Genomic DNA, 11,118 nt, shown 5'->3' on the forward strand with positions numbered 1-11,118 from the left:
TATATGTATGAGATCTTGTAAATCATTTTGATATGAACATATTATGTATATGGTAGAAGTGATGAGTGAATATTAAGGCAGATTTTGTATAAGGTTTATGGTTATAGTATGAGCTTATGCTGGTGCTCAACCTGGCATAGCAGATGTTGAATTGTAGCAGTACATTATATTATATTCTCATAATCCATTTTGTAAGTTAGTGAGAATTCATTTTGTAGATTGAGCAGTAAGATCTAGATAGTTGGCCTTCCTACATGTGTAGGTACCACATTGTAAGTAATATCCATTCATTGGCCAATGAGTAAATATCATGGGTCGGAAATCCCACCGAGGTATTTACCACACCGGCTTTCCTCATTAAACATCTTGTGTTATGGTGTATTTTCTATGTTGTCTTTACTGTTCCTATTTACTATATTAATTCTTGTTTACTGGTATGCTGTTTTGGAATGCAAAATACTTAATAAGGGTAAATATTTTGTTAACCAGTTAGATACTAATTCACCCTCCCCTCTCGGTACCTTTGGGACTATCATTAATCCTAACAATTGGTATCAGAGCTTGGTCCTCTATTTTCAAAAGTCTAATAGCATGAGGAAGATTTTGAAACTGGTACAGATGGAGAACTTAAGAAAGCAATTAGAAGGAGCTCTTGTAGAATATGATTCAGAGAAGTTGAAGAATATCAAACTTGAAGATGATCTGAGGATTGCACAGGAATTTATTCAAGGACTTCAGGAGAATCCTACTATTGCTAGAAATAAGAGAAAAGAACTTCATGAGAATATGCAAAGTGATGATGATGAAAAGGAAACTCATAATGATCTTGTGAATAAATTGAGGCAAGAAAACAATACTATGAGGAATGAAATGCAAGACATGACTATGAGATTTTGTAAAGACATTGAAGACAAAAGAAGAATGAAGATGACTTGAATAGGAGACTCATTGATGCTAGAAATGAAAATCTAAGACTCAGACATGAAAATGATATGTTGAACATAGATTTGATTCACATGCAACATGATAAAACTAAACTTATGAGACCAAAAAATTTTTTGGAAAATGAGTTGGCTACTGCAAATCAAGATAAAGAAAAATTCAAGAAAAGTTTAGAAGAACATGATGATATGCCAAAAAGTCATAAACCTAATGGAGATACTAATGGACTTGGATTTGAAGTTGGAGAAAGTTTCGGTACTACAAACAATCATGATAAAAGTAAATCGGTAAGACAACCTAATGCTTACAAATTTAATGGGAAATACTTCAACTATTGATGGACTTGAAAAGCACTGAGAGGGGGGGTGAATCAGTGATACCAAAACAATTACTACTTTAAACACTAACTGGTAGATGAACTTAAATAGGGAGTTACACAAAATACATGCTATCCAAAATGAAGTAACAACATCCACATAAAGTAGAACATCCATCATAACGCAAGTGTTTATACGTGGAAAACCCAACTAGGTAAAAACCATGGTGAGATGGATCTCACAAGTTAACTATTAGCATTAATAGAAAACTAACCAGTTAAGGTCTTATAAAGAGCTCTGCTAGGAGAGAATCTTGTTAGAGATCCCAAGCTTGATTAGAAGCTTATACCCTGTTAAGTGTACTACCCTGTTAAGAGTAACCTTGCTAGAGGATTTTAGAATCCAAACTAATGGATCACCTTGCTAGAGGATTTGTACAATGAAGCTTGTTAGAGCTTACCCAGTTAGGGGATTTAGTTCTGTTGTAATGATTAGCAAACAAAAAGAAAGATTTGATCGGTTCTGAGTAGCACAAACTTGCTTGATCAGATCATTCTAAGTACATTGAGCACTGCTCTCCATCTAAACACTTATCGCTCTTCAACAAAAGTATTCACATAGATCACCTCTACTATATATGTTCTCTCTTTTTCATTTCTCTTAGAATGCTTCACAAAGATGTCATTAAATAGGAATTCAAACCTTATGTTGGTCATAGGAACACAATTTCCTAGGTGCAGTGTATCTAGACATTTAGGTATAACTCATCACAAAAATGACTATCAAACAATCGGTGCTAGTAACGCATCATAAAATCAGAGACCGATTAGAGCAGTCAATACTAGTTGGAATAAAACTAGTGAATCATTGTATAGGAATCTTCCACTTGATCTTCACCTTCAACTTTATCTTCACTTTGATGTCAACTTAGTATTACGACAGGTTATCTCTTAGGCACATACCGGTTGATACAAAGTACCGGTTAGAGATAGACATTGAACATACCAATTGGTAGTAAAAACCAATTGAAGTTATATCGGTAGTCAATGTAATCATATATGTGTGAGAGTGTCTCATCAATGACAATAAGTGATGAATACATTACAATCATCATCAAGCCAACAATCTCCCCCTTTGGCATTGATGGTAACACTTAAAATTTTTTGAGTAATACAATACTGCTAAGTGTGCATACACAACATATTTACATATTTACTCATATTCCCCTTTTAATGCAATAATCCTCCTTAATGCATGCATAAATACAAAATTTTAAAAAACACACACATATTATTACTCCCCCTTTGACAACAATGCCAAAATGATAAAGTAAAATATATACATATATATAGAAAATTTGTATCAAAGTGTTCATCATATATTACAATTTTAAACAAGTTCATGCATTGGATATTATCATGAGAATATTATTGAAATTATATTGCATTTGGGATAGAGCATTCTTCCATGATTCTAGTATGTTGTCTATATAATCAAAGGTAGATAACTGTTGAGAATATAATTATTCCATTGAACCTAGCGTGTAGGTTTCAAGAGGAGCTAGAATAGCTTCTACACTAGAGTAGGCTCTCTAAAGAATGTCAGTATGTGAGGTGAGCTGACTCTTTAGCTCTATTAGAGATTGGAATGTCTTAGCTCTCTCATTATCATACTTGTTCAATTTGTCATGCAGTTCATCTATAGACTAGTTAAAGGCATGAATAGAGTCTTGGATTGGGACATATGCCTTGCATAACCTTTCTATTTACTACTTCTATTTACTACTCAGTCTCAACTTGATTCTTAGAAATATCAGAATAAAAAAAAGTAATATTGGAGGTAGAGGCAAGATACTTTCCTCCAGATTCAATAGCTTTCTTTAACTGACTACCATTATGAGATAAAGACATTTTTCTATTTTCAATGTGCTTAGCCAATTTATCTCCATATGACTTCTTGTGGCTCTTCTCAATAGATATTTGAGATGTATCTTCAAGCGATTTGATTTGATCAGATGCATCTGCAAATAACTGACCAAGTTTGTTGATAGGAGTAGGAAAATGTGCGACAGAGGTTTATGGTAGTAATCTAGACAAAATTTCTACAAAATTCTAGATTGTCTCTACCTCAATTCTTTTCTCTTTCAACCTCTTCTTGTGTGAACGAGATTGCATAACATTAGCAATCGTCATCATTTCAGATGCACTCAATGTATTCATGTCAATAGGTCCCAAAATGCTTAAAGAGTTTTCATCATCATCATCAAGGAGTTCTGGCTTTGCCGGTTCATGGGGTGTACTCCTAATGATGGCTCTTTTGGTGATCTTTTCTATTGCATCTTCTGTTTGCTGAGTAATAAATTCCTCAGTGGACTCCTTTTGAGTAGTCTCAATGACCGGTGGAGATTGGGGTTTCTCCAGTTGTTCAGTTGTCAATTCACTGACCTCTTTTAGTTGATTACCTGGTTGATCACTTGATGTAACCTATACTTTTGTGATTGTAGGAGGATCCATATCTAGTACATTAATGTCTCCAGATAGGTTTACTGAGTCCTGAATATCTTCATCAACAAGAATAATGGAATCATTCTTATTCTTGGTTGGATAAACAATGTCAGCTTGAACAATTTTCTCTTCATCCATTTTTGGTCGAGGAACATCTTCTGTGGTATCATCCTTACTACTTGAATGGATGACATCTTCCCTCTTTTTGATTATACAGTCTAGCTGATGTGTCTTAGACTCAACAAATGACCTTTTTCCATTTAGAAGCTTCAGTCTTCTTACTTTAAAATAAAAATATGCTTTGTATTCGTCAGTTAAATCACTAATTCCATTTGATGATAGATTGGGAAAATACTGTACAAATACTACATCAAAAATATTCTTTTCTCATTGAATGGCTTTTTCCCATTTATCTAACAAAGTATTATACAAAGAGATGGAAATATCTCTCTAATTCATGTGGAAATCTACTGTAATGACCTAAGTAGGTTAGTACCTATTGAAGTACTTGCTTCTACTCATCTTCAGCAAAAGAATCATAATGTTCTTTGACATTTTCAAACTTGTTTCTCCTCAATGACTTCATTGTTCTTTCAAATGTTGTATCAGGTTTGTACCTTTACCTTCTTAGGTGTTCTGATGGTTGCCTTTTCCTTTTTAGGTTCTTCTTCAGAATCTGTACCCTGAGACTCCAGTTGCAAAATCAGTTTCCTATTCCTCTTCTTTTGGTACACTCTCCTTCTCAAAAAATTTAGGTGTTGGTTCCTTCTTGGTTAGGACACTCTGAGTCACCCTTGTAGCCTTCTTCACAGGAGATTTATCATCAAATTTCTTTTCCTTTCCCTTTGCTTTTGCTATAGGTGCAGTACCGGTTTTAGTTGGTGCAACTTGGACTACTAAGATGTCCATTTTTTCCTTCTTCTTGTCTTTGGGAGATGCTAACATAGTATTAGCATATCCAACCAGTAAGTCATGATTGACCTCGTAGCTCATTTCTTCCATCTCTTCCTCCATTGGTTCAATTGCTTGCATCAAGCAAAATTCAGTGGTAACCGTGAAGATTATGTCTTTTTCAAAGTGTTTTACCACATCTTTAGGTAACCTCATTCTCAATCTCATCTTCTTCTAGAATTATTTAAAGTACTTATTTGTGGTAGCTGAAAATGTATTCTTCACAGCCTTAATGTTGTTCTTGATCTGTGCATTGACCGGTTGTTCTTTGGACCATTCAATGTCACCTATACCCCAGCTAACAACTGACAAAATTTGAACTTCTGAGTATTGTCCTTCTTAATGGATTTCAAATTTTGAAATAGCTAGAGTCTAATAGCTTCATAAATATCATATTTTGCACTATCAATTATCATACTATGTGTTGTATGAATTGTTCTGGATGGAACACTGTTAAGTCTACTAGAGTAGAACACTCAGCAACCTATCACCATTTCTGCAAGTTTCACCATAGGGTCCCTAATATTGTTGATAGAAAAAGCATGCCTATCAGAGATAGAACTGGTTAATTTGAAGATAGTATATTTTGGAATTCTCTTCAGCTCAGGAACTTTACCGGTTGAGCAATAACTCATTACAGCCCTACTAGCCTCCTTGGTTATTGTATGTCCTCTCCAAATACATATTTTTACCATGGACTCAACTCAAAATTATTCTTATGTGTGTTAGGGGTCCCACAAATACTGAGAGGGGGGGGGGGGGGTGAATTAGTATCTAACTGGTGATTAGAATTTCTTAACTTAAAACATGCAGAACATAATATAACAATGTACCGGTATGTAAGAAATAATGCAATAAATAGAATCAAATACATCCACATGAAAAGTACACCATAACACAAGATGTTAACGAGGAAACCCGGTGTGGGAAAAACCTCGGTGGGATTTGTGACCCACAACATTCACTCACTGGCCAATAAGAGAATATTACTTACAATAGGGGCCTACACATGCAGGAAGGCCAACTGCCTAGAGCTCATTACTCAATGGGAAGTCTCACTAACTTACAATAAGGATTATACAAATCCAATATCTTGTACTGCTTTACAATAGCATCTTCAATGCCAGATTCAGTACCGGTTCTTGCTCCGTTCTTTACATATACCCTTGACCTATATTTCACACATTAGGTCTGCCTAATATTTTTCTTTTTTCTTCTACATCACTCCTACAAATGTCTACAATGATCTCCTTTATATATAAGAGTCATTTTACAATTTTCCAAGTCGGTTTACAATAATAAACAAAATATTATATAACAAAAATCCTATCGACCTTTGTGCCGGTATACTTCTTTTCTTCTGTTCCGATGCCAGTGTCGGTGTCCTGAGTGCTAGTGTTGAGTGTGATTTGCTGATGCTGGTATAATGTCTTTTCCAGTGCCATGGGATTGCAAGGTTGCCATCAATGACAAATCCTTCAATCACATGTAATGTCTCATTGGAGTGTGCATATGCCAACAATCTCCCCCTTTGGCATTGATGGCAACACTCATGAGAAATTTCAAAAAGTATCCAAAAAAGTGTAGTCCAAAAATGTGAGAGATCCCCCTAAGCATATGACTCCTGTGTTTTGAATTTTCTCATCCCACTACTCCCCCTTTGGCATCAATGACAAAGGTTGTCAAGATGTCAGTAGAGTTTGTAGTTTCAACTATCCATAACCTCAACCTTGTAGCTGGGTAGTTATAATCTGAAAAAGATCTCCCAAAATCAATTTTATACTATCCATAAACTTCTTACTATCCTTTATTGTTGTCTCAGTTCGCTTCACTGTACTAGTGAGATACTACAAATGCTCTGCTGATGTTTTGCTTCCCTGTGTTAATGCCTCAGAAATTTCCTTCCGCAGAGATGCTAGATAGTCCAATCTTGGACTTAGTTTAGATCTCAAATGTTTTGCCTAATTTATTATTCTTTCTTTCTCTTTTTCCAAATTGAGTAGTTCTTCCTCAAAATTTTCTATCTTCTTTTCAAAAACTGATAGTGTATCAGGTGAGTTGACAAAACTATCTGCAAGTTTATTGATCTCATCCTGTACCTTGCTTATTTTCTTGTCAATATCTATAGTCAAAAAGTTTGTTTTACAGGTATCTTTATATAGAATTTTGTATTCTTTCAACAAATTACATAGTTCTAGTAGAAGTGTGTCAAAATCTCTATTACACTTCTTTATTTCCTCATCAAAGAATTTCTGTTTTTCAATTTCTACCTTATCCTTCACTGACTCTTCCTTTATTTTCTCAATGTTTTCTGAGATATATTTACACAATGTATCCAATTGTCCTAAAGAATCTTTGTTATCTATATTACAGTTGGGAGCTATTACCTTCAAATTTGGTATGGAATCATCAATTGCTTTGTAAGCTTGTGAGCTGCAGTCGGTTATTTTCTTGATAGAATCTAATAACACCTCAGTCACATTTGTTGATTTATACCCTGATGATGAGCCAACAATCTGAGTACCAGTGGAAGTAACCAAGCTTGTATTGACCTCTGGTAGGTAAGTTTGTGTCTACATTTCTTTAAGCATTGGTTTTCCTACTTCACTAGTTACTGGTGGCACCGTTTCCTTATGTACCTATTCTAGCTGATGTTGTTCCAGAGCCTTTAGCTCTGTTTGTTTCTTTGTATGTTGTATTGCCTTAGTCTGTGACTCATTCTCTACCTTTTGCTCTTTATCTTCTGCCAGTTTCTCAATTTCCCCTGCTACCAGAGGCTCATTAGCCATATCTGACTTATCAATTGTATCTTTATCTACTACTATGTTGATCTTCTGAGTATCAACATCCATAGTGTATAGAACTTCAAAATTAGGATTATTATCCTCTACACCATACTCTCAACTATCGGTTGATCTTCAGTAGTTGTTGTTTTCATCAATGGAGTATTTAAAGAAGGTGGGGGTAAGTTGTCTTTAACTTTGATGCTTGGTGGTCCACCCACTTTTCCTTTCCCTTTGTCTCTGTCTTTCTCATAAACCTTTATACGTTTGGGATTCCTGTACTCTTCTTGTTTTTCTTTCTGAACTAGGAATATATCCCATCCATCTTTTGTTTCCTCTGTCACCTCGTTAACTCTTCCTGCCATTAGTGAAATATGTTGGTGTGCAGTAGAGAATACTGACCGATTTGCTTGAGCAATTAAATCATCAATTTCTTGTGGAGAGTTTATCGGATATACAAGTAATTTCTCAATTTTTATTTTCTTATCCAATTCTATCACTACCTCTCTTCTTGGCTCAAGTCTTTTGAATAATTCATCAGGAATTTTATTTACTACTTCCATCAAAAATTTCTTGTACATATCCATGTGCAATATAACACTATTTTCAACTTGTTCTTTCTCATCAGCTGTTAGAGTGTCATAAATTTTCTTTATGTTCTTCAGTTTACCTTCCTCTGTGATTTCATTCAGTAATATATCAAGAGGGGCCAAGTCTCTGTTTGTCCTCTTCTTCTTCTTGGGTGTTAGTTTCTTCTTTGGTGTGGTCTTTCTAACCGAAGATCTCACTGCTTGTTGCTTTTGCCTTGTCCTCCTAGGTGAAGGTGTGGTTGCCAGTGAGGGATCTCTTTTTCTTACAACTCTTGTAAAAGTTGCAGGCATGTCACTTCCTGAAGAAGTACCTATCGGTGATAGGTGAGTTTCAGGCTATGGAGCTACTAACTCATCCTTTGTTATGTCGGTTTTCTTCAATAAATCTTCCTTAATGGCTTTTGCTTATCTGGACCCTTTCCTTACAACTGCCTCAATCTTTTTCACCCTTTTCTTTGATTGAATTTGTCTTTCAATATTCTTTTCACTACCAAATACTTCTTCCTTTGGCTCTCTAGGGGCTTCCAGAAGTGCTTTGGCATATGTTTCAACTATGTGATCATCTATTTCATATCCCATCTCGGTTACCCAAACTATCCTTGGGATGACCGCTTCCATCTAGATTTCATCTTTCTTGATGACAAAGCATATATCATCTTTGTATTTGTCTACAATTTTCTGTGATAACCTTACTCTTTTCTTCATTTTAGATTTTAATGCTTGAAAGAAGTCATTAATATTGTTTTCCTTGATCTCACCCATGTTATTGAATAGTTCAGTCAATTGTTTTCCTACCAGTATGTCATATCCAAGTTCTTTGTAACCTATATCGGGAACCTATTTTGTTATGTGTAGCATTAGGCATACTAACAAATTTCCAAATCTGAAAGTTCCTTTCTTGTTCTTCTTGATCTTTCCAAGGTTGTCAATTAGTTCATCCTTTAACCACTCACATATGTCAGTTTTTGCATTATCTGTGACCATGTCATAAGCACTCTTAATGCATAAACTTGAAACTGAATTAAGTCTATTAGCATGAGTAGCTTTATAACCTAATATCATACTGATGAATCTCACATTGATATATGTTACATCATTAACCCTTAGAGACCTTTTGTCAAATGTTGCACCAGTTAGGTTTATAACTAGGTCATTGGAAACCTTCTTGGTTTTATCCGGTCTCTTACCAGTGGTCGGTAACCCTCTGATAGCTTTCACAACTTCCTTGGTGATCTTATGGATTGCATCTAACCAGAAAAACTCTCCATGCACCCTGCTTAAAACTATCCTAATCACATCCTTTGGAAATTTAGGAATGCTAAGGATTTTTGTAAATCCTAGGGTCTCAATGATTTTGTGTTCATCTTTAACATTGCCGGTATTATCACATATCATATTTTTATACATGGTTTTCATTTCCTCATCTCCTAACTCTTCAATGTTGTAGTGGATGTACATTCTGGGGTCTTCAGCATAGACAACTCCCTTAGGAATTTGAGAAAAAGCACCTAAGGTATCATCCTTCTTTTCTATCTCGGGAACTAACTTTTACTACCTTGGATGGATGATTGCTTGGAGTGTGCTTGCTTCTTTCTTGAAATGCCTTAGCTCGGAGTCTTCGCACTCTCTAAAAATTTGAAATCTCAGTGAAATGAAATGGAGCCAAAACCTTAACTTTATAGTGTCTTTTCGCCATCAACCACATTAATTGCGTGCCGATTAAGTATTCACTTAACATTGTTTGCTGGTAATAAGTAATTTTCAACTTCTTATCTCTAACCGAGGGAATAATTAGCACATGTAGCAATAGATTGCCAAACCCTTAAGGAAATTTTCTTCAATTAGATGAAGAACTTCCTGCCAGTGGAGCACTGCTCTATCCTTCTAGTGAAGCATCACTCTGTCCTGCCGGTGAAGCATCACTCTATCCTTCCAGTGAAGCATTGATTGGTTCTATCAGTGGAGGAGTATTCCCAATATTTAGATCAGCTTTTCTAATCCATTGTTTTGACAATTCTTGCTTAACATCTTGAACTTTTTCTTTACCTTTCAAGCTAGAACTTTTGTTGTCTACCGGTGTTCCTTTACTTCTACATAATTTAGCAATATGCCCAATCTTGTTACATGCATAACAAGTTACATTATTCTTCTGAATAGCTTTCCCATAACCTATGCCAATTTGTGTTCTGCATTGATTTGATAAATGTCCAAATCTTCCACAAACATAACATCTCACATTCATTCTGCAGTTTTCAGAGTTGTGACCAACTTTGTTGCATTTAGAACATTGACCAGTGGGTGTGTTGATATTCTGATAATTTCTAGATCTACATTCATTTTCTTTATGACCATACTTATTACAGTTAAAGCATTTACCTGTGAATTTATAAGCATTAGGTTGTCTTACCGGTTTTCTATGATCCTAAGTATTTGCAGTACCGAAGCTTTCACCAACTTCAAAGCCAATTCCAAAAGTGTCACCTTTAGGTTTTTGATTCTTCAGCAAGGTGCCAAGTTCCTCTGAGATTTTCTTAAATTTTTCTTTATGTTGATTTGCAGTTTCCAGTTCTCTTTCTAAAATTTCTTATTGTCTCATCAGTTCATTTGAGTCATTCTAAGTATGCATCAAATCTGTCTTCAACATGTCATTTTCATAGCTAAGTCTTGTGTTCTCATTTGCTGCATCGCTTAGTCTTCTGGTCAATTCTTCTTCATTCTTCTTTCTATCCTCAATCTCTTTGCAAAATCTCATAGTCATATCCTGCATTTCATATTTTGTTATCATGATCTCTTGTTTAAACTTGCTTATCATATCATTAAGTGATTCCTTTTCATCATTCTCATTTTGCAATTTTTCACAAAGTTCTCTTCTCTTATTTCTTGCAACAGTAAAATTTTCTTGAAGTGCTTGAATGATATCCTAAGTTGCCCTTAAATCATCTTCTAGTTTGATATTTTTCAATTTCTCTGCATCATAGTTTGTAAGAGCTCCTTCAAGTTGCTTCATCAAATTTTCCATCTTTACCGATGT

This window comes from Cryptomeria japonica, chromosome 6 (genome assembly GCF_030272615.1).
Source record: "Cryptomeria japonica chromosome 6, Sugi_1.0, whole genome shotgun sequence".
NCBI classification, from domain to species: domain Eukaryota; kingdom Viridiplantae; phylum Streptophyta; class Pinopsida; order Cupressales; family Cupressaceae; genus Cryptomeria; species Cryptomeria japonica.